At 47.5% G+C, this 25,181-nt stretch overlaps 1 protein-coding gene across 9 annotated transcripts in view; it reads right to left on the bottom strand.

The window, feature by feature from the left end:
- MID2 (midline 2) overlaps nt 1-15,017 on the bottom strand; it is a 464,627-nt gene extending 449,610 nt beyond the window's left edge. For 2 of the 9 annotated variants that reach the window (XM_059732666.1, XM_059732669.1), the window contains exon 1: nt 14,736-15,013. The gene's annotated coding sequence lies outside the window, so the exon portion shown is untranslated. The other 7 variants (XM_014609928.3, XM_059732668.1, XM_059732667.1 and 4 more) reach the window with 7 other exon arrangements.
- Between the last annotated feature and the right edge of the window lie 10,164 nt (nt 15,018-25,181).

Here is a 25,181-nt window from a genome sequence, read left to right as displayed (position 1 = left end):
CCTCACTAAGGCCGCGTACAGGGGGAGAATGACGTCCCGGGATTTGCTTGAGAAGCATCTATGGATGCAAGCCAGCGTTTTGGTCGCTTTACTAGCCACAGCATCACATTGCAGGCTCACGTTCATCTTGTGGTCAATGATGACCCCCAAGTCTCTTTCTTCCATAGTGCTAGCCAACATAGCACTGCCGAGCCTATAAGGATGCTGCAGGTTTTTTTCCCCCCAAGGTGGAGAACCTTGCATTTATCGGCGTTGAACACCATCAGATTCTCATCTGCCCACTTGCTGAGCCTGTCCAGGTCAGCCTGGATCATCCGCCTGTCTTCTGGTGTGGATGCTTTGCCCCAAAGTTTGGTGTCATCGGCAAACTTGGCCAGTCCGCTTCTGACTCCAGTGTCCACATCATTAATGAAGATGTTGAACAGTATGGGTCCAAGGACAGAGCCCTGGGGGACCCCAATGGACACAGGACACCACGATGAGTGACTTCCATCAATTACTACCCTCTGGGTCTGACCCCAGAGCCAATTTTCCAGCCAGTGGATCGTGGAGGACCCAAGGCGACAATTGGCCAGTTTCTCCAAGAGGCGATCATGGGACACCAGATTGAAGGCTTTTTTGAAGTCAAGATATATGACATCAATCTCATCTCCCTTGTCCAGGTGATAGGTCACCTGGTCGTAGAAGGAAATGAGATTGGTCAAGCAAGACCTACCTGCAACAAACCCATGCTGGCTATCCCTTAAGATGTTGGCGTCGGCCAGTCCATTAAGGATGGTCTCCTTAATAAACTTTTCTAAGATCTTCCCTGGGATAGAAGTCAGGCTGATGGGCCTATAGTTAGCCGGATCCACTTTCCTCCCTTTCTTGAAGATAGGCACCACATTGGCCTTCTTCCAGTCTTTGGGCACTACACCAGAGCGCCAAGAGTTTTCAAAGATCCGCGCTAGAGGCTGGGCTATGATGCTCGCCAGCTCCTTGAGTACCCTGGGGTGAAGATTGTCAGGGCCGGCTGACTTGAAGGTATCCAGCTTCTCAAGATGTTCCTTCACAAAGTTAGCATTAATGGAGGGCAGGGGATCACCCTCACCCAGACTTCCCGGCCCTGTAGCGGGCATGGGCGTCCCATGGGGCTGATGAAAGACCGACGCAAAGTACCTATTTAATAGGTTGGCTTTTTCCTGGGCGTCGGTTGTCAGTTGCCCCATCTGGTTCAGCAGAGGTCCAATGTTGCCCCTGCTTTTCCTCCGGCTCCCCACGTATCTGAAAAAGGACTTTTTATTGTCCTTGATGCTCAAAGCTAGCTGGAGTTCAGTTGCAGCCTTGGCTTTCCTGGTCAGCTCCCTACAGGACCGGACCAGTGCAGAATAATCCTCCTTGGAGGCGACTCCCATCCTCCATCCTTTGTAGGCCTTTCTTTTTAGCCTCAGGAGGTCTGCTAGGTCCCTGGAGAGCCAGGAGGGCTGCTGTGCCCTCTTGCTGCCTTTCCTCCGAGATGAAATAGACTTAGTTTGGGCATTGAGGATCGCTCCCTTGAGGAGCAACCACTTTTCTTGAACTCCCCTCTCCCTGTGATCACAGTCCCTTAGGGCCTCACTGACAAGCCTCCTGAGCTTGTCAAAGTCGGCTTTCCTGAAGTCAAGGACTTCTGTGTTGCTGACTGACTTGCCAGCTTTTCGGCGGATGGTGAAGGTGATCAGCTCGTGGTCGCTGTCACCCAGCTTCCCATCGATCACTAGGTCACCGACTAGGTCATCCCCAGTAGCCAGTACCAGGTCGAGCAGCGCTTTGCCTCTCGTTGGCCCATGGTCATGGGAGACTCCGTGCTGAGGGGGACTGAGGAGGCAATCTGCCACCCTGACCTCTTAGCCCAGGAAGTCTGCTGCTTCCCAGGAGCCCGAATCCAAGACATTGTGGAGAAGATCCCTGGGCTCCTCCGGCCCACTGACCACTACCCTATGCTCCTTATTCATGTGGGCACCAATGACATGGCTTGGAGCAATCCCAGCCAGGTCATGAAGCACTACAGGGATTTGGGAGCAGGGCTTAAGGGGATGGCGGTGCAGGTGGTGTTCTCTTCGATCATCCCAGTTTTGGGATACGGGCTGTGGAGGGAGAAGAGGACTGAGGCAGTGAACCAAAGACTGCAGCACTGGTGTCATCAGGAAGGCTTTGGCTTCCATGACCACAGTCTGCTCTTTGGTGAGAGAGGCAGTGAGCTGCTGGGAAGGGATGGCCTCCACCTCTCTCCGCTGGGGAGGAGGCTCTTCTCAGCCGGACTGGCTGACCTGCTCCACCGGGCTTTAAACTAAGCCTGCTGGAGGATGGGGGCACTACCGCCACTGCTAGCTCACTGAGCAACCCTGCACAGCCAGCAGGCTAAGGCACTCTAGGCTTCAGACAAAAAAAAAAAAATCTCAATTTCAGACAGCAAGCAAGTCATGACATACAATGAAGAGTTTCAGTACAGCATAATAAATGTAGACTGACAGAAAAGCTATATGGGACTAAACAGAAAATATGCAAAGAAAAAAATCTCCAAGATGCAGCTGTAGAGCATTCTTCAGTAACAAGTCATAGATGACACAGGATAAGTTGGTTCCTGGTTTTCCAAAGAAACATGGACCAGCTTTCATAGACAGCTATCAAAAGAATCACAATCAATCAGTTTCCAGTGTGACTGGGGTGATTTAAAATTAGGCTGCAAAAAACCATTTAATTATACTTGAATACCTAAACCACATAGCACTTCTAAATGGCTGCAGAGCACTGTGGAAGTGCAGCAGGCAGGGGAGTTAAACTGTGGCATCAGAGCATGCTAAGGTGAGGCTTTGCTGCAGGGAAAGACCTGTGATGTTATGAGTTTTTGTCTTTGCTATAAGAGCAGTTAAGTTGACGCTGGATGTTTCTGAGCATCTCATCCTCTGTGTAGAGCAGGTTTGCTCAGCTTGTCCATCCCACTGTGGGTGCTGTCAAGAGTAGCTGACTCACTATGAGACAGGCCATGTTTGTTGACATGTCCTAGCACCATGTGCTTTCCTTGTATAGCCAGACATGAACAGCATGTTAATCTCACCAGTCACCCACGCACATTTCATCTAGTGCCAAGAAATCCTGTCACCTGGCAGTGCAATGTCCAGCGAGTAGAAAGCTCTAGAGCCTCTAGTGCAAGAATGGAAGCCAGAATAATAAATAAACAAATAGGCCCAGTGATTAATTCCACTATTCAACACAAAGTCCAGTTGTAATAAAATTCTTCTACTACTACTATGATGACAACAACGACGTGCTAGCTTAACACCAGTCTCATGTGAAGATCTCAATACACTTCACTGAAGGCAGACAATTGTTTTCACTCTTGTATCCCAGCTCAGGGAAGAAACACTGAAAATGCAGAGCTAGCAGAGGGACCCATAAAACGGTTTTATGAGGACTGCAAAAAACATCTATTTGATTTGTATTTAGGCTCTTGCAGATGTAGCAGCTTTATTTTAAGTCCTGGCTTTTTATGATCTACCAGGCTTCCCCCCAACTTCCCCTAGATGCTGAGCCTAATCCTCCTCACACCAAAAGCTCAAGCTGCTTCAGGGGTAGTACTGCGCCCCAAGTGCATGAAGCATCACTCCCCAAGACAACTGTAATATTAACTTGGTCTCACTTTCATAAACTGTGAAGGAGAGACAGCCAGAATTGCCATTAGTTGGCAGCAGTGAATACAAAAGTCCCAATCACCAAAGGAGAGCTTTGCCTGAAAACAGGTTCAGGTCTTGGATATTATGCAAGGAAGGGAGCATCGTGAATACCTTCCCTTCCAAAAAACAAACATGCTCATTTGCTATCCCTCAAGAAGAGCAGTCCCATTTTATTTCCCTTCAAGTACTTGGCAGCTGATTAACATTCTTTACAGAGCTGTAGTAGGTAAGGGAGAGCAGACACCCATATAAGACTGGTTGTTTTGCAGGAGCTCACTGGGCATGCCTTTCCCTCTGGACATATCCCAATTAGTACAATTGTAAATAATAAATGTGTCATTCACGGGGAGACACTCTCCAAATCTGCTAAGTCAAGTTCACTTGCTATAAAAATACTCCCCTTGGTTCAGTATCAAATCAAAATGTGCCAGGAGAGTCACACTGCTTTCCCCAATTTAAACAAAGAACAGGATGTAGACACAGATGACCCTTATAGCTTGAGATTAGGAGGCAGCTTCCGCATTGATCCTGGTCATGCTTTTCACACACATGAATAATTACACAGGGAAGTGGTAAATGGCATGTTCCATCACATTGCTCACACAGCATCCAGCATCACCTCTCCTGGGACAGACAGTTTAAACAACCACTTACCTCATACTACTATACTGCACAGAACTAGTACTTTGGGGCTTGGGAGCTTATTTCTGGTGGGGAGGAACAGAATAGCTAAAAAATGACCCTTTAGTTTTCCTCATAGTTCAGCTGAAAAGTCAAGTATAGCTGGAGTCCCTTTGAGCCAGCCTGAAATCAAAACCAGCATTCTCAACCTTTCACCCTGAGATTTGGCCATTATAATAACCCCTCTTTGCTTCCATCCCCTGCCTTACAAGAGATGCCACCTATGCAACGTAGCGTAACTTTGTGTTCTTAGCAGCTGCACTCACATCACAGGAAAGGGGCATAACTGTTCCTAACTAAGCAACACTAATGAGAAAGATGATCGTGGCTTTAAAGGGAGCCTGCAATGGTAAAAACAGCCAGGGCCTGGCTTCTTTGATACACAAAGACTTGGCAGGATTTATTTTTAAAAAGTAGATTTCTTTAGGCTAGAAATTAAGGCTGTCCACCTTACAGTGACTGCAGAACGTGTGAAATCAGAGCCAGGAGCTGGAAAGTTGGGAGGGAAAGGGAGAGGAAGGCCTGATTCTACAAGCACACACATTTAGCTCAATTCACAAGGGATCCAGAGGCACTTAGAACAGCTGCAGCAAAAGCAGATGCCCTTTCTGATTGCTTATCAAAGAACATACAGTCTCCCCTGCAAAGCAGTGCGGCACAAAGCTCAACAGCAAAGCAAAAAGCCAGGAACCATACATCAAGCACTGCAACACGTGCAGAGGGTATTTTTTGTTACTGGTAACCTGCTGCCTCCTGCCAACACCCCTTTTTTCCCTTCTAAAGATAGGAGCCAGACCAGCCTCCAAGGAGTTTATTTTAAGTATAGGAAGAAAAAGAGGGCAGGCATCTTAACAGGATGCTACTTTTGATGAAGGAAGATTAGTAGGAGCGGCATTGGGGTCTCGGAGCTTCAATGAGATGGGAGTCCAAGACGTGTGGTTGTTCCTTAAGGAGACAATCCTCCAAATTCAAAGGCAGTTAGTCCCAATGCACACCGAGGGGGGCAGGAGTGCCAAGAAGCCCCCACGGCTCAGCAAAGGCATCCAGGGATGCCTGAGGGCCAAAAAGGAGTTGTACAAGAAGTAGAAGCAAGGGACTATCACCAAGGAGAATTACACCTCCGTTGCCTGTGACTGCAAGGAGGCTGTTAGGAAGGCCAAGACAGAGATGGAACTAGGGCAAGCAACCAAAATTAGGGATAACAAAAAGTCCTTTTTCAAATACATAGAAAGTAAGAAGGCACTGGGTAACATGGGACCCCCTACAGGATAGGCTTGGCAATCTGGTGATTGCAGCAAATGAAAAAGCTGACCTCTTTAACGAACTCTTTGCCTCCATATTCCTGAACAGGGACCGGGACATTTCCCCCACTAGGATTACGGATAGACCCAAGGGAGGCACCACCATGCCTAGGGTCAGGGACGACCTAGTTAGGGAACTTTTGGAGGGGCTGGATGTGTTTAAACCAGCAGGTCCAGATGCTCTTCACCCAAGGGTGCTGAAGGAATTGGCAGGAGTCATAGCAGAGCCCCTGGCATGGCTTTATGAGAGCTCGTGTGGCTCTGGCCAGGTACTAGAGGATTGGAAAAGGGCCAGTGTGGTCCACATTTACAAGAAGGGGAGAAAGGAGGACCCCAGCAATTATAGGCCAGTCAGTCCCACCTCAGTCCTTGGGAAGACCTTTGAGAAAATTATCAAGGAACACATCTGCAAAGGCCCAGCAGGGGAGGTAATGCTCAGGGGCAACCAACATGGGTTCATTGAGGGCAGGTCCTGCCTGACTAACCTGGTTTCCTTTTATGACCAGGACGCCAAATCCTTGGATAGGGCGTTGAGGTCGATGTCATCTACCTGGACTTCAAGAAGGTCTTTGATACTGTTTCTCTCCCCACTCATAAAAAACTAGGCAGCTGTGACATTGATGCCTACACAGTCAGATGGGTGGCAAATTGGCTAGATGGTCGCACCCGGAGAGTGGTGGTGGACGGGTTGTTTTCGACCTGGAAGGATGTGGGCAGTGGAGTCCCCCAGGGCTCGGTCCTGGGGCCTGTACTGTTCAATGTCTTTATCAGTGATCTGGATGTGGTTGTGGAATGCACGCTGTCCAAATTCGCTGATGACACCAAGTTTTGGGGCAAGGCGGGCACGCTGGAGGGGAGGGACAGAATCCAGCTAGATCTAGACAGGTTACAGGGGTGGGCAGATGAGAATAGGATGGAATTCAAACACAGATAAGTGCAGGGTACTGCATCTAGGGAGAAGGAACCAGCAACACACCTATAGGCCAGGGGACACCCTTCTAGTCAATACAGTGGCAGAAAGGGATCTTTCTAGTGGCAGAAAAGGATTGTTGACTCCAGGATGAACATGAACTGCCAATGCAAGGAAGCAGTCAGTAAGGTTAACCGCACCTTGTCGTGCATCTACAGATACACCACAAGCAGGTCCAGGGAGGTGATCCTTCCCCTCTATGCAGCATTGGTCAGGCCACAGATGGAGTACTGCATCCAGTTCTGGGCACCTCACTTCAAGAGGGATGTGGCTAGCATTGAGAGGGTCCAGGGGAGGGCCACTCACATGGTCAAGGGGCAGTGGGTTAGGCCCTACAAAGAGAGGCTGAAGGGCCTGAATCTATTCAGCCCCCACAAGAGAAGGCTGAGAGGGGATCTGGTGGCCATCTACAAAATCACCAGGGGGGACAAGCAGAAATTGGGGGAGGCTCCGTTCCTTCCCCCACCAGGGGTTACTAGGAATAACAGCCACAAATTGTTAGAGAGAAGGTTCAGGCTGGACATCAGAAGACATTGCTTTACAGTTAGGGCTGCCAGGCTCTGGAATGGGTTCCCAAGCGAAGTGGTACTCTCTCCTACCTTGGGGGTCTTCAAGAGGAGGCTGGACAGGTATTTGGCTGGGGTGTTATGACCCTGCACTTGTCCCTGCTGGGGGCAACAGGTCAGACCTGATGATCTGTTTAGGTCCCTTCCAAACCTAAGCACTAAGGAAGGGGTTACTACAAGGCAGGGACTAAGTGTCAACACCAAAGGTGAGTCCTTGCAAGGCTATGGGGTGAATTCAGCAGCAATGCATTATAGTATGGGACTTCTTGCCAAAAACATGCTGCCATAAGGGGCTGGGAACCAACTGCTTTGCCACAAAGCCCTTGCTGCATAGCAGGGTGCAATAGTGGGGTTCCCAATACTCATGTTCTTATACAGGGAGGGCTCCCTGCCAAATGCAAATTCAGTGCAGGACAGGATTTTGGCCTTCACTTAACGACTTAACATATCATTTCGGGGGCCAGATGCTACAGCTGCATTTGGGGGAACCAAGTCAGCAGGCAGACAAGGACAGAGAGGGAAAGAGAGAGTGAAGCAGGTTTCCAATCCCCAGAGAGACTTATTCTTCTCTACAGTTTAACACATGAATGATGCATGCCCCTAGAAGCGGGGGGGGGGGGGGGGGGGGGGCGCGGCATGGTGACCACCCAGAGGTGGTGGCAAGCAGGGACCGCCCACGCAACAGTGTCAGCAATGAGGGGCAGGGTGGCAAGCAGGGACTGCCCGCAACCACCGGCAGCCCCGCTGGCAGCAATGGTGGGGCTGTGACCATCTGCAGAAGCTGGCAACAGTTTCAGAAGCAGCCAATCTCAGGGTGCGGGCATGTGCTCCCTGTGCCTCCCGTGTGTCACCTAGGGTTGTACACAGAGAAAATGATTCTGCCCACATGCTACAGCTACAAATAAAAGTCCTGGGGGCTGCAAAGCCATTTTCCTACTGTGTTTTCTCCCAAGAAGCCTCACAGTGGAATTAGTCACAGGAAATGCTCAGGCGTACTGGACTGTAGGCTGCTACCCCAGGCCTCTCTGCATTCCTGCCCCACACAAACTATCCCATGCAGCCCTCTGGTGCAAGGGGTGCAGGCAGCAAAAACACTAAAAGAAAAATGTTAGGAAAGAAGAGAAACTGCTGAGGCAGGACAGATCGCCAGGAATCCGGGTTTGCTGTTTCCCCCGGAAAAACAGAGAAAACTATGTACTTCCCACTTTTAATCACAGAAAACATGGATTTTACCTTTTAGCAGAGAAAACCATGGATTCCCTGCTTTTGCAAAGAGCTCTGCAGGCTGGCGCAGTTCCAGTCTGCAAGAGCCCATTGCAAAAAGGGCAAGGAACCCCCCTAGTCCTGCCTGTGAAGGAGGGAGAGAGGGGAAGGGTGGAGCCTGAGACTTTTTGTCAGTCTCAAGGCTTGGCTCAGGCTCTCCGTTTGCTTCTGGAGCCTGTCAGGTTAGGTAAGTGGGGATTGCAGGGGGCTGGGGATTGTGGGGCAGGGTGGGGGGGGAGGCTGGCTGCAGAAAGCTGGCTGAGGAAGCAGGGAGGTGTTGGAAGAAACCCCTGAGTTTCCAGCCTGCTGCATGTGGACCACAAGTGGTGCCATCAGCCTAACAGGGCTCGGCGCCTCCCCATACGGCTTCCCTTAAGGGCTGATAGCACCACTCGTGGTCCACGCAGGCACTCCAGCAGGGAGCGGGGAGGTGTTGGGGGAAGCCCTGGAGTGGCCGTCACCGCCACCACCCCTCCTGCTGCTGCCACGCCCCACGCCACTTGTCTGCAGAGCCATGAGGCCGGCCACGGGAAAGCAGAGGCGGGGGAGGCCTTGCATGCGGCAGCCACCACCACTGCTGCTACTCACGCCGACTTCCCACAGCCGGCCACGCAGCTCCACAGGCAAGCTCCGCAGCTGCACGGCTCCACAGGCAAGTGACACAAGGCAGTGGTACCCCTCAGCATGCCACACACAAGCCACCCAAATGGCCGGGGGATGTGGGCTTGTATGAAGTAGCCAGTGCACCCCACACCAGTTGCCTGTGGAGTCATGAAGCAGGCCACAGGAAGGCAGCGTGGGACATGCCACAGCAGCGGTAGTGTGATGGCAGTGGCGGCCACCACATGTAAGGCTCCCCCTGGCTGGGCGGCTTGTGTGTGGCCTGCAGAGGGGCACCGCTGCCCTGCATCACTTGCCAGCAGAGCCACCACCAGTGCACCGCCACTGCCACGCCCTGCACTGCCTCCCTGAGGCTGGCCACATGGTTCCGTGGCTTCACTGCTCTGCAGGCAAGTGGAGCATGGCAGTGGTGGGCAGGGTGGTGGCAGTGTCCACCATGCGCAAGCAGCCCTACCCCTCCAGCCAGCCAGGTGGCTTGCGCTAAGCCTGCAGAGGGGCATCTCTGCCCTCACCCCCCTAGCCCTGCTCCTGGAAGCAGGCACAGACACACCTCCCCTGTTACTCTTGATCTGCCCTCCCCCCTCCCCCACACACATCTGTTGGGGGGGGGGGGGGGAGTGAGGGGCACCAGTAGGGCCAGGGGAGGGCCTTTAATTTTAAACCAAGAAGTTTGGAGATTTTAATCAGAGAATTTGCAATTTTTTTTAATCAGGGAAAACCAGGATCCCTGAAGATCACAGACAAACACAGGCCTAGGGGTGGCCATCAGCCCAAATTGGCAGGAGAAAACAGGATCTTGTAGCCCCTGGCTATACCACTGAATACAACAGACAATCGTTGTAGAGGAGCCAGCGTATCCAGCTTCACAAAAGCAGCTATTCTGCTACAGCCTCTGCACTGCAACCAGCCCTTCAGTGATGGGGGCCAGAGTAGAGAACAAGGAGCGTGTTCTGGAGGGAGGCTGCTGAAGCCAACAAGTGATAAAAACATTTTAATGAAACTGGCAGGGTCCTGTCCCCCCCTTGCCCACACAGTCTAGTCATGACATACCACCAGGGAGATCTGCAGAGCTCACAGCTCTGGATCCATGTTACTTTCAAATCTTAAATGTGCATTGGATAAAAACCTAGTAAGGTTTTCTCCCTGACTGCCCTTCCCCCACCTATCCTCCAGAGAGGAACAGAAACACATTCTAGGCCACTGGCAAAGGAGCTAAAAGCCACACATGGGAAAACAGGAAGCTGGTATCTGATTCGAAGGCTTAGGCATTCCATTCCTGACATCTGTCCAGAGCAGAGCAGCTGCCAATGAATTCTGTGCCCCCAGACATCTTTGCCATGAGGATGCTTCTCTTGGAGCTAACACATCAGGGCAGTGCTGTTCATACAAAGAACAATTATGGGATTTCAGCTTCACACACAACAGATTTCCACCCCCAAAAAGCCTCTCCTTTCTGGTATTTCTATGACCTCAAGTTACAAGCCAACACTTTTGCTACATGCACAAGACAGCAGTAAACAATCTGAACGGAAGGCTCACCAAGGTCAATCATTTGCTTCCCTACTGCGTATGCTGCTCATTAAATCAGTAAAGCTAACAAAGTCGATCATTTATAATAGATGACAATAAACCTGGGTTCTCATTAAGCTCTAATGTAAAACTGTTTTCTGGGGGGAAAAAAAATGGTAAAAAGCAGTCAATTTTATATTGGTGTGTATAAAGCAAAGGGCTCTCTGCATCCCTACAGGAAGGCAGGGGCACAACCAGATGCCACCTGAACTTTAAAATGAGAACGTTCTTTCTGTTTATGAGGATCTTTCAGGCTAAGTGCATGGTTGTGTTCTTCACTGGTGTGCAAGCAATGCTGAAAGCTCCATGGATACCAAAAGTAAACAGCTCCACTGGCAATTGTTTTGACTGCAAGGGACTAGGAAAGAGAAATGACCTGTGATATGGCTGCATCTTCCTGAATCAGTTGTGGGTGCAAATCATAAGCACTCTTGAACTTAGGGTCACAATCCAAATCCAAATGTAAACCCGTTCTTTTCAAACGGGAAAGAGTGTCTGAAGTTGAGTATCACAGGGCTAGACTTGAGCTGCTAACTTATACTGAGGCTTTTCATTTGGGATCATGCTTAGCAATAAGTCCCAAAGCATCTGTAGAGCAATGCAGATGTAAACTGGTATTACAAGACATTCATGAGCAGAAATCAGGTTTTAAATAGCTTCTTCCACAAAACACTTGTGTTCTCCATATCTGTGTTACTCCCTGCAAATCACTGGGAGTTTGTCCTAAGGGAGAAGATGCAATTCTCAAGAAAACCACGAGACAGTTTTTCAAAGAGTGATTTCGGTTGCCTGACTAGGAATATTAAGTCTCTCCAGAGGTAATCAGCACTCTCTGCCTTCTTTGGTTTCACTTGGAACAGAGACGCTCAATATTCCTGAAAAATCAGCAAACCCAAGCCACTGGAATTTGTGGCTATCAGCCACTTTCCAAAACATTTGGCCCTATTTACTGTGAACTTGGGACAACTTTGGCCACAGACTCATTAGCTTTGAAGCAGAATGTGCACTCTCTAACTTGACTGAGCAACATGTAGGAGGGACCAGGAACATCAAATATAAACAAACATCAATAAGAACAAACACTAAGAGTTTAGAAGTCTACCTGCAGATTTAGTTAGGCAAGTGCCCCCCACCCCCAGCTCAACCAATCATGAACAGAGAAATGATTAAAATAAGGCTTGTCATTTTAAAAGTCCCGAGTCAATCACTTATGGAAATTACTCCTCCGCGGTTTTTAAGCACGACTGCACACAGAACTGTTAACAGTCACCTCGCATATCATGTCGTGCCTTTGTCAATGATGCCGTCAGATTTCATTGCACGAGGAAGCAATTTATTTCAAAGGACAGAATTTCTCAGCAGCTGCAGTTTCAGAAAAAGAAACATTTACAAAACAGGCAGGGCAACTTTCAAAACATTCACTGTACACACACTGCTTTCACTCAACACTGCAAAATGGTCCTCAGGGCACAGACCTGTCTCTAATCACTTCTAAAGCACAGGGCACTCCCTAGGTGCTGGAGCAATATCATCACCTGTCTAAATCAATGCCACCGCTGTAGCAGATGGTGTTTCCTCTCCCTTCTTGTATCCTTACCCTGCTTGCTCTCTTTTTTGAGCAGCTTTCTTACTTAAGTTTTACCAAATATCCAAGCACAGTCAATTTTGTATTTTGTTTCACTGCAACAAAGTTTTGGGATATCTTTGCCGTTTGCTTCCACAATAACAAACAAAAAAATGAAATTGCACAGTGAACAGCAACACCTATGTATCCCTATGTATCCACCTATGTAACAAATTACATGTAGCAATGATGAATTCAGCACAGGGTTCAAAGCACCTGTAGAAGTGGCCTGCACCTCACTCTTCACTTTCTTCAAATTCTTGTAGTCACTTTATTCTACAGCCTGTTTTAGCTGCACATGATATCAGTGCCCCCTGTATTGAGGATTACTTGGATTATTTTAGAGGAGGAAGGCAAGCAAGCATGCAGACAGGCTTTATTATTATTAGAAAGATCAAGGAGCATCTCAAACCCATGTACAGCAGGGCAAGCAGTTGGCACTGCACTGCAAATTCCCAGCAATGCCCACCTGTGATCTAACTTGTAAGGGCATGATGTTGTCTAGGAGCACACCAACAACTCCATGCCTATGCCGAATTCTAGAGCATGCAATCTGGAAACCTGGTTGGGCTGTGGCAGATGCGTGAATGGGGATGATCTGCCTGAAGTCACTAACAAAAACCAAATGGAAAGGATCACAATTTGTTTTAGAGAGGGAGCAGACCTGGACCACAGTCAAAAAGAAAGAGGCGGTGCTTAACGCATTAGCACCTAGGGCTTGAGAAAATGATGGGACACCAAAACAGAAGTCCCAAATAAAATCCCCAGAAATTTGTGCAACCCGTGAGGTTGAACTACCTTGGAAACATCTAGAATGGCCTGCATTATAGGCATAGAATACATGGTTGATACCAAATGCACAAGTAGAGCCTGAAGACTAGAACTTAAAACAGTGTTAACTCGGACACATTTCTACCTTGTCGGATATTTACTTCAATCACGCTTTGCCGCATTTCAAAACCAGTAATAGTCAGTCAAAGAACAGAAAGCCAATGAAACACAACAGTAAAATATTATTTAAAATACCAGCTGGTTATGGACTTCACCACATAAAATTATTATTACTGTCCTTATAGGCATGAATTTTCTCTCACCTTGCTGTCAACTTCAGAAGAAAGCTGACTAAATAACAAGAAACCCATTAACTCACATTTAACTAACCTTTATTGCCACTAAAGCTGTAGAACATGGTTAGCAATGAAATCTGAGGCAAGCAGACAGTATACTTACTGTACAAGGCTCCAAGCTCTACAAGACTCCCTGCTGGCAACCAGGGAAGCTTGAAACTAAAATGTGTCATTTTAAAATTTAGTCTCTAAAGCAAAAGATAGAAAGGATACAAATTCAGACTCCCCCTGAAAAATAAAATCAGAGAGAGTGAGAGAGAAATCATGATTGAGAATTCAGGCAGTACCAGGAGCGTATAAGTGGCTGAGTGAGAACTTTGCTTGGCTCAGGGACCGAGATCAGAAAAGCTACCAGCAGCCAGCTGATGATTGAATTATAAAGCTATTCCCAACTTTAGCATTTCAGAGCCAACAGTAATACCTGAAAAGGAAATGAGGTGTCTTTACTTCCACGGGTGTAATCTGGATTTGCAGGATGTATCCAGCTTCCTTGTCGGGGGGTGGGGGAGGGGGTGGAGAACAGCTGGGCAGCTCTAGCAGTGCGCACTAATGGAGCCTTCCTCCCCACAGAAGCTGCTTGAAAGCTTTTGCCCTCGCGCTTTGCAGGAGGCAGGCTGGGTATTTAGGAAGCAAGAAGAGGGTGAGAAAAGAAGAAGTGGGGGGAGAGGGGAGGGGTGATCACTTCGGCCCCGTGTCTCTCTGACCTACCCACCCCAGGGAAGACTCGCCCAGAAGAGAAAGGATTTTAATCGAGCTCCATGACACAAACAGGCCGGAAATGGCAAACGCAAACAAACAAGCAACCCACACGCAGACCCGAACCACGCGGCAGCCGGGCCCGGCTCGGGTTTCACCGCGGCTCCCTCGCAGCGCTCGCCGCCAATGCGGAGAAGGCAGCCCCTGGGCTGCGGGCGGTGTGCGCACGGGCTGGGGGCTGTGGCAGCCTGATATCCCGGAGAGTCGCATCCACCCCGCCATAACCGAGACTACCCCACTCCCTTCCAGGAAGGGCAGCACCCCCGGGCATGCACGGTTAACCCCTTCCTCCCCCAAGCGCGGACACCACACGGTGCCCCCCCTCCCCTCCCGGCCGCAGGCAGCAGCTCCGCAGCATCGCCCTCGCCCTGCGGAGGCGGGGAGCGGGCGGCCCGCAACTGTCCGCGGAGCCTCACGGCCTGCCCGGAGCGGGGGACGACCGGCACCGCCGCCGCTTCTCGGCGCCCGGCTGCGCTCCCGCCCCGACCTCCCCCGCCGGGCGTGTCCCCGGGGCCGGCAGCGCAGCGCAGCGCAGCGCAGCGCAGCGCGGGGGGCTCCTACCTACCAGCCGGTTCCAGCAGCCGCCCCGCCGCTGCCCGGGCATCTTGGAGGCGCAGGAGGGGGACGGCGCGGGGGAGCCGGCGAGCGGGAGCGGCGCGGGCGAGGGAGGCAGCGAGGAGCGCGGGCGGGGAGGAGGGAGCAGGGGGAGGGAGCGAGCGAGGGAGGAGGCAGCCGCGCTCCGTCCCCGCCGCCGCCGCTCCCGCCGCAGGTGAGGGCGCTGCCGGCCCTGGCGGGAAGCTTGTCCCGTCCGGGCCCCTCCCCGGACACCGGCGCGGGAAGCCCTCCCGCCAGCCCCCCGGGCCGCCGCCTCCGGGCAGCCCAGGGGGCGCGAGCAGTGCGGTGAGGGAGTCCGCCCGGACGCCCCCCACAGCTGCCAGGCTCCCGGGAGCTGCCTCTTCCGCTCCCGCACGGCTGGCAAGCAGCGGTCTTCAGCCGGGCTGCTGCAGAAAGGAGCCTCGCGGCTGCTGTAGCACTCGCTGCCATGAACGGGGCAGTCAGCGCCTCAGAGTGACTGTGCCAGGCTCCCTGCAAAGGCAGGAAGGCGGCTGCGTGGTATGTACACTCCAGGTTTTCCCTGTAACTGGCCCTAAACAGCCTCTTTTCCTTTCCGTTTAATAACAGCTGAGACCCAGAGGAACAAACAGCTGTGGCCCCTCATCGCCCTTCACAGGCCAGGCACGGTCAGGAACAACTGCATGCTTTGACACTCTCCTCCCCCAGCTCAGTGCTCGAAGGAAGTAGTTGGGGCAGGTCCTGCTTTGAGCAGGGGCTTGGGCTTGGGCTGCGCTGGATGACCTCCTGAGGGCCCTTCCCACCCTGCTGCTGTGTGATACTAAACCAAGATTCTCCGAGCCAGTGCCATTCTTTAGAGCTTTGCTCCACCGGGCCAATAAAAAAGAACTGATCCTGCCAGCAGATCTGGGCAGGATCCTGTGTCCAACCCCACCCTATTGCCAAGGGCATTCCTGCAGGATGAGTTTACACAATTGAAGTCAAGGTTTCCTACTATCCAGTTGTTATCACACTCCGCATGAGAAAAAGGAGTGGGAATGGAACATTAAAGAACATTTTTTTCCTTGTTCACAGGCCAGTAATGATTATAAAGGTAGTCACACGCACACATGTCAGGCAAAGGCTTTAAATGAGATCCATGGGGTGTTTTATTATTCATTATTACAGTAGAGGAGATACTTTAAGTTGAGATTCAATTTCTTTGCAGTGAGTCTTTTAATATGTTTGCTTTTCCATTGGCAGATACAACTGAGAAATAGATTCGCTTTTTTCTTACTTTCTGGTTCAGAAAAGGGTGGTGATGTCCTGATGTACTGTACGTTTTAATACATTAGAAAAAGTCTTGGATACATGTGCATTGTTATTGCTATTTATAAAGTACATCTACTTGTAACACCCAAGGGAAACGAGGATGGGCGACCCAGTGATATATTTATTCTTCCATAATGCAAATCCAGGTCAAACATTATTTATATTTGATAAATAAGGAATTTGTTTCTTTACAAATAAATACGCTAAGAAACATGTCTAAGCCTTGAACCTATGTTGCTTTTAGGGTGAAGCAGGAAGGGATTGTATTAGTGATTTGAAGGAGGTCCTTGGAGCACAGAACCTAGGTTTTATTTCCACCTATGCCCTTAAGTCACTGTGGCTTTCCTCCCTGCTTTTTCATAGTGGTATAACTGGTACATGTTAGCTGCCTCCCTGACTATTTGAGTGGAGTCAAAGCACTTACAGTTTTCACTGGATGCATCTACATGTGTGCTTTAATGCACAGTAGCCTATTTTACTGTGCATTAGCATCACTTAAAAACCACGCGCATTCATTACTGCTCATTAAGGCAGCTTAATACGCATTTCTTAGGAACTCACATTGGAGGTACTAAATTTAATGCACATTAGAAAAAGTGTTCAAGTGCATGTGTAGACATGCCCACTGTGTGGTTAAGGGTAAGGGGTCAATACTATAGCTGGGCCTATGGTTGGCCTCACCTAGTTTACACTGCAGTAAAACTGCAGAGCCAAGTTTCTACTAGTGTTTTGCTGTGAGATTGAATGTATTATCCTACCCTAAACAAAGCCTGCCTCTTTTGGCTATGAAAGCAAAGTCTGTAGCACTCTGGGCCACAATTTCCTTATTTACATCTGTGCAAAATGAGTGTAAAATACAACTGAAAAGAAAACAACAGGACCCGATTTTCATCTTTTTTATGTTGGCACATATCCTGAGGAACTCCACTGAATTCAGTGGGATCAAAACTCATGTGACAGTGTGTAACAGGCCCCCACCTGACTCACCTCAGTACTGCAGCTCAGGTAGCTAGTCTACAATCAAGCCGGCCGGCACCGTGCTGACCAGAAGAGCACTGCTGATTGGCCTGCGGCCCAGGGACAACTGGCTAAAAGCAAGCCTGGAAGGAGAGGCACACACCAGAAATGGTTCTGGACATTCTCCCTGCTGCTGGAAGGGACCCAGAACCTTTCCCCAAGGCCAGCACACTCAGTTAATTGATGCATATCTATCCCGCAGGCAAAGCATCTGGGAAAAATGTGGATGATCACCTCAGCATCGGAAGGAGTTGAACTGCTTCCCCTGAGGCCAAAATGCCTAGAACAGTATTCAATGCTATCCCCACTGCTAGGGCACTGGGGATCCAGCTAGGCGTTCTCCCTCCCAAGGTGGCCAGTGAGCAGTTCAGCCCAGGCACAGCAGGACCCTGCCACATACATAGAAGCCAGTGCAGAAGCACCCATGTCAGGTCAGGCTGAAAGAGGGCAGCCCAGGGGGTCCTGCAAGGGACAACTGGTGAAAAACCCAACAGCATCCAAACTGAGACCATTTTGCATTCTTCAGTGATGTAAAACTATATATGAAGTCACAAGGTGCCAGGCATTATAAAGTCAAGCCAACTGTATCTTTTTTTACCTGCTTCAGTTTGTCTGTATGCATGTGCATGTAAATGCTCAGAAAGGTTTGGGATGTGGCAAGATGTGACAGAGAGATGGCAAGATGGAGGGATGCGGGGCAGAGCATAGTCTAAACATGGAAGCAAGGCATCAAGGGGTGGCAGGGATGGGAAGTCCTAGCAATCACAACTCAGCAGATGCAGCATAAAAAGTGTCTGCCCAGTGTCAAGGTGGGGGAGGGGTGAATGTGGAATACAGGTTAGGCCACATTAAGGAATAATTGGTAAAAGAAAATCTCACCAGAAGATATTAACAGCTACTGCTACTATTCTGGGCCTTGCAGATAATTACCCAAGTACTACTTAAAGAGGCAGAGGCAGGGCTTCCTTACCAGCCAGGTTCAGTATCACCAAAGAACTGCTGTCAAACAGGAGTCTGATATCCCGGCCCAGTCCCCAGTCATACAAAGCCAGAGCTCCAAATCTCTCCTCTTTTTCTTCTAGCAATGAACCATTAAAAGACCCCAATTGGCTAAAAGCAAAAGTAAAATCACTAGGATGAAACAGAATGCAGGCAGCAGGTGTTTGTGTGCAGCAGCTAGGTACATGGCATCTTGATTTTCTACTGTCTTCCAGCTATGCTCCAGCAAAAACAACCACGCCTCAGCCCTCAAGAAAGGTAAACAAGCTGACAGCAACTGGAAGTGGAGAGGTTGAGGAGCAGGGGAGCTGGAGTAGCAACTCAGTCTTAGGCAGGATGCAGAAAAAGATTAGTGTCAGTGGCATTCTCTTGTCACACTATCGTTCAGAAATCTGACTGCATCTGGGTACCTCACAATTACAAATCAAACACCATGACAGATGTGTGCAACTGTATCTCTGCCCCTGCTGTGGATCCATCTGCATAACATGTCAGTTATTTCAGCTTGGGTAGGCCAAAACTATACAACACACTTAAGAATCTATACGATTTTTTTTTGCAGCCACAAAGATGTTCTTTCTGAAATGGGAGGATTCATGCTGTCCCTATTCCTGATCATTTCTCCTTGGAATTTCATTAAGCTGTTCTCAGCCCTGGAAATTCAGTTGTTTTTTTCTTTTTAAATGTAAGCTTGCTCACCTGACAGGTTTTTCTAAGCTCCGGTGACTCTTAATTAAAGGAGGTATTTTCAGTTCACAAGCAGCTTTCCTAAAAGGTTGACAAGGAGAGAGGATCGTGTCAGGGAAAGGTTATGTCATGTTCCAAAGTTCTTCTAGCTTAGTTTTTCCACTTAAATAAAGTAGAATTTGGGGTTGAAAATGTCACAGGTGATGTTTGGCAAATATTTACAATAATAATGTTATTCTTTGCATGTTCTTTGTTAAAGAGGGAAGAAACTGGCCAAATGCATTTAAGCGCAGTAATTGACTCTGTTGCTGGATAGTACCTGTGTCTGATGGGACTATCCGACAGTGCTGTAAATTAGTCTACACTGGCCAAATTGCTGCACACATGTAGACTGTGATGCTTTACTGCACAGTAAATTAGTCCACTGGCCAAACAGTTGTTTAAGTCTGCTGAAAACCACTAGCACACTATAGCCCTTTGAATTTTTATTAACCATTTTAAATGAAACACAGACATCAGTAGACCCTACACACCTGATTTTCAAAGGTGGGAGTACCAGGCAATTTCCCACTGAGGTAATTTTGGAGTCATGAGTGCTCCACACACCTCTGAAAAGTAGAAACAACTTTAGAACTAGTCTTTATTTCTATGTAGCATTGTTAAAATTAGTGCTATTTTTCCCAAGTATGCTGTGAGGCTAATAAGTGTTCTCACTCACACTACAAATGGGAAACTGAGGCAGAGAAACTCCATGATTTGCCCAGAGTCAGTAACACAGCCAAGATTAGAACATATGACCTCCTAAATTTGTTCTTATTTGTCAGTGTACAACATGGTCAGAATCAGTGCTTTTTTAAACCTTGAAGCCCTCTGTCTGTTTTTGTTCCTGCTACTCCCAGCCCTACCCAAATATGACAACCTAGCAGATTAATTCCCAGAAAGGAATCTCCTCTAATTTTCCAACCCTGAGCAATTTACTCAAATTTTTATCAGTTCATTTTGTGCTGACTTCATTAGTATCTTCCTCATCTCCATTTTCTAATGCAAAGGCATGCACTTCTTGTTCCTTGTTACTACACACAAAATAGCAGCTTCAAAGTCTTAAATGTGAGGTGGATATTTTGTACCACCTGATGTTAATCTCTGGAATTTCAGAGTCTGATCAGAATTTAATTTGGCTGCTGTGATGAGTAACCAGAGGCCCTATTCAGATGACCCAAAACAGGCACTTCTGGTTTCTCTTTTACTTGCACAATTCCTGATCATATTTTTAAAGCATCAGTTTCAGCATCATGCTCTTCATTAATGCCATCAAGTGCTTTATTGTTCGTCTTTACCACACAGGAATAGTGGATGACAGGCTAAACTCTTCATAGTGTTTGATGACTCCCTGTGTCTCAGCCACAAACAGCATGTCATCCTCTTGAATGCACTGTGCACACTCATCCCAGCACATAAGCGGCAATTGCAGTGCTTCTCAAAGAGCTGTTTCAATACTGCACTTAGAAATCAGTTGCTCTTAACAGAAGGAAAATGAATAGATGGACTTCATGTAAAATCTCTTTCTAGTAATTTCCACCTCCGATGAAATTTTTGCTCTACCTAAGTCCTGGGGGTTGACATTTGGCAGGGGTTTGCATGGGTGCCAGGGATGTGTTTGCCATATCCAAAAAAGACTTCCCCTAGTCTTAATTACTAGCTTCTAAGAATCTTAGTTTGCACATGCTCAGTAGAAACTTGTTTGTATTGGCAGCTATAGTCTAGTGTTAATCAACTCTTAGCAGTTTCTGTGCTAGGGCTGGAGACTGTAAGGTGAAAAGCTCCTAGCTTCTAATGAGCTCAAGATGGGGAATCCTTCTCTCTTTCTGGAGAACAGCAGCCAATTAAAAAACTGGCCTCAAGTCTAAAAAGGTTGAGAACCACTGGTCTAACCATTTCTCAAAAGCTGTGGGAACAGCCCTCACAAAGTAACTGAGGACATTCAGAAATCACATAACAAATCAAAAAATAATACAATTTTGTGTTAGGAAAAACTATCTCATGATTTTGGGTCAGTCTCAGGCAATCTGCATGGAAGGTTGCAGGGGGTAGAAACAGGCTATAATGGGCCAAGGGGGGGCAGAAAGCAACTATGGGAAGCATATGACCAGAGACTGGCTGCTGAGATGCATAGTAGGGGACAGGTTCAGGAGTGAGCACAGGTAGGTTCCTAGACTGTTAGGCCAGAAAAGACCACTGTGATCATTCAGTCTGACCACCTGTATTCCATTGGGCACAGAAATCCCCAGAGAAATTTTCTGTTTGATCTAGAGCAGCTCTTTTAGGAAAAAGCATGAAGTCTTGATTAAAAATTGCTAGTGATAGATGATCTACCATGCCTTTTGATAAGTTGTTTTAATTTATGAGTTAAAAGATGATGATGATCAATCAAAACTATGTGAATACCCACACTTACAATTCAAAGGAGTCCATGCATCTATTCAAAATTTTCAAAGGGGTCAGCACCTCCATTCCAAATTTTTTAGGGGTCCACAAATGAAAAAAGCTTGAAAACCACTGTCCTAGATTATATTTCCCTTCAGGAACCTGAAATATTGCCCAGAAATCCTTGTCTCACTGTGTTGTTGCCAACAGTCAGTAGCTTTGAAATACACAAAGCAGGCGTCTCCTACCCCTCCAGTGGCTGGTCCACAAGGAGGATTAACAGACTACTATCGCCAACTAGTGCTAAGGAATAACTGCTGCAACTCACTTAACTCAAAGAGGTAGAAGTCTGGGGTCTATGGAGCCCTGCTGGTGAAGTTGTGACAGAATGTCTTTTTTTGCAGGGAGGTTTTCTTGGTTTTTTGTAACCTAAATTACACATAAAAACATAGGTTCAAGGAACTATTGTAGCAACTGGGGTGTGAAGAGTTTGATCCATGGTCAGCACTGAGGATCTGTAACCAAGAAACAACCTAACTCAGGAGCCATAGGTCAAAAGCCAAGTTTAGAAGCTAGCTCAGGAACCAGGAGACAAGCCGGAGTCTTGTTGGTAATTCAGGAACTGGAAGAGTATGACTCAAGAGCCAAAAGACAAAACAGGGTCTGATGCCAAAGAATGGAAGATACTGAAAGGAACCAGGAGAGAAGCCCTGTAAGAACTAAACCAGCCTGAGGCATGGAACAGGGCAGGAGATGGGAGATAGGGGACGTAAACAGCTTCAAGTGTTGGGCATCTAATAGTCCTCTCTTGGCTGTTTCCTTGTATCAGGAATTGCCAGTTTTGTGAACCAATAAGTTTGTGGGGTTGTGTTAATCACTCCAATTGTGGCTTAAATTAGCCCTTGATGTGGCTAATAGCTAGGCCTTTTACAACACCCTCCAAGGATGCCTTTGAATGTACCTAGGATCCATGTTGTGGGCCTGGTGAAAGGTATGGGCCAAGGCTGAGATATGTACGTTCCTATGAGTTCTTATGATCTTTCTGCAAAGTTATGCCCTTACCAATCAACCAGGCAATAATTGGTTCCTTTCTAGCTTAGAGTCCAGCATCCCCTGAACTAGATATTCATTGTGTCCCTGCACTGTTATTATGAAACAGCTTTTAGAGATCACTTGTTATTTTGACACGATTTCTACCTCATTAGGTATGTAGAATTAATATAGTGAAGGAGGCTCTTGTCTGTCAGAACCCCAGCTAACTGAAAAAGCTGGAAGGTGAGGAGTGAATCCAACAGGGGGCTGAAGGAAGAGGAGTGGACTCATGGTTTAGGCAACTAAACACTGTCCTGAAGGATTGGATTATATCTCTGCCTCTGCCACAGTGTTCCCTTCTGATGCTGAATGAGTCTCTTGACCCAGACTTTTAAAAAATGGTCACTCATTCTATGTTCTTCATTTGTGGGATGCTCAACTTGAGACACTGACAGTCTGATTTGCAAAGTGCTGAGCATTCAAAGCTGCAACTGCAATCAGCAGGAACTGTGCTCTGCATATATGAAATATGTAATGCCAAATACTCTGAAAAATCAATTTGAGGCACCTCAAGTTGGGGACCCATAATTAATGGACACCTACTTTCAACTATTTTGTCCGGAACCGCTCTGTCTGTCCTAATTCCCCAGCTTCAAAATAGGGATACAACCACCTCACCACAGAAGTGTGTTTTGAAGATTAACTGGTTACTGTGTGTGAAGCATGCAGATAATATGGTGATGAACTTCATGGAAAAGTAAATGATTAACTTATTAATTCTATATACAGTGCAGGGCTTGGCTGGTATGTGGTGAATAAGGTCTTGGACTGCATATTGGATGATGAGTATAAAAAGAAATATTGAATAGAAATCATTTGAATGGCATCTATCCATCCAGTACACTGAATGAGGCAGGGGTCCAGTGTTAGAATGAATCAAGTAATTAATTATTGAAGCACATTAGTATTAGCATCTACATATGCACTTCACTGCACAGTAGATTAATTTACTGTGCAGTAAAGCATGACAGTCTACATATGTGCAGTAATTTGGCCGATGTAGACTAATTTACAGCACTGTCAGTCCAATCAGACACAGGTACTATTTAACATCAGAGTAAATTATTGCACTTAAATGTACATGTAGATGGTGATGTCGGGATTCATTTACTATGGCTCAGATTGCACCGAGTTTATTTATTCACATTAATTGCACATGTAGACATGCCCTATCAGTGACAATGTGAGCCCAACATATGGCTCACATTGCTTCTAAGTCTCTTTAGCATTGCTCATGGACACAGAGGTGTGCAATTAGCTGTGTACATCTAAAGTCAAGCAGAAGGTAGGCAGGGTAAAACTTTTGGGGTTCTTTACACATGCTCTAGTGTGGAACGGGGTGGTGGGGGGGGAGGCTTTAATTAGAGCAACTTTTGTAGGAAGCAACCTACTTTAGCAGTTCCTAAGAATGGATACACACACAAGAAATTTAAAAAGTTAAAACTTAGTCTGTCAAGAAAAGGGAAGCATGAAGTTGCCTGCACAATACACTTGCTCACAAATGTTGCTCAGGAATTACCAAAGATTGTGGGGTGGAGGTCTCAGATATATCAGAATGCATACACACAGAGAATTGAAGTAAAAGTGCTCGGTAACTTTAATTGGGATAGTTCCTAAATTTTAGAGTGCTTGACTTTGAAACTTTAATGATATTTTTTTGATAACTTAATATTCCCACTGAGCTAGTGTCTAGAAACAAGGACTATTCCCACTGAGCTAGTGTCTACAGCACATAGCCCAGTGCATCCCTGATCCATAACTGGGGCTCTGTGCTAATGCAGATAAATAATATTAATTAATAACAGCCAGGAGAGCCCCAGCATGCTGGGTCATGTACAAATATATTGTAATTGATAGTCCCTGCCCCAAAGAGCTCATAATCCAAAAGACAAGATATAACTGAGGGATGAGACAAACAAGCATGTTAGGAGAGAGAGGGTAACAAATGCAAACAGGATGTGCATCATGCTTAGCCAGTTAGAGGCTTCCCCTAGTATTCATGCAAGAAACCAATTAGCTTTCTTTTCTGGTTATTTAGTAGGCCAGTCACTTAAGGATGCACCACTCTGTTGGTCAAAACGGAACAGGAAGCACTTACCTTGTGACTGACATTAGCTCCATTAGTCCTCTCCAGACTGCTAGGCTCTAGCTTATGCCATGAAGAGAACCTAAGGCTTTCTTTTCTCTATCTGTATGTTATCAATTTACTTCACATCGGATCTAACTGGTGTTTGGTCACTGCTAGCCTGGGCTGACTTTGTACCTGACTGGAAAAGGCTCCTTAGCCCATATTCAATCCTGTGAACTAGCCACTCTTTCATCTGAGGAGCTTTTATTTTGATTGCACAGACCAGGGACAATCAATGTAGGAGGAAATTAAACAAAAGGAAGCTATTGACTTGCTCTTGATGTAAATACTGCAGAATCTGACAGTATGCCTTGAGGAGTGTTGTTTTGTGAGGAGCAATTCAGTACAGAAAAAATAATACCGTAAGTGTCCTGGACTGCAGTATTGCTAGGGAAATTAATCTGTTTCATGAGCAGGTGAAGAAGTTGTAGCAAAGAGTCCAGATATGTATTAAGTCCTCAAGTGAGACCTCTTGATAGGTAGAAGATAAATTTAATCTACACGAGGGGCTTTGTTGAGGTTTCTCTCCTCTTCCCCTGAAGCATACATCCTAAGATGTGTACAGCAAAACCCAATTTTCAAACAGGCAGAGTAGATTTCAGATCAGACAGGCTGCTCACTGTATGTGTCACGAGAGCAGACTATTGCTTTTGGGCTGGATTCTCCAGAGCCCTTCACCTTGGGCAGTAATTTATCCTGTGCATAGCTGGTGCAAGTCACTAACACTCTGATCTGGGAGTGTTTTATCCTCTTTTTATTTTTTCCCTGCAGACTACAGTA

Source organism: Alligator mississippiensis, chromosome 8 (assembly GCF_030867095.1).
Source record: "Alligator mississippiensis isolate rAllMis1 chromosome 8, rAllMis1, whole genome shotgun sequence".
Taxonomy (NCBI): Eukaryota; Metazoa; Chordata; order Crocodylia; family Alligatoridae; genus Alligator; species Alligator mississippiensis.
The sequence above is the reverse complement of the archived record's forward strand: the minus strand, read 5'-3'. Positions and strand labels throughout refer to the sequence as shown.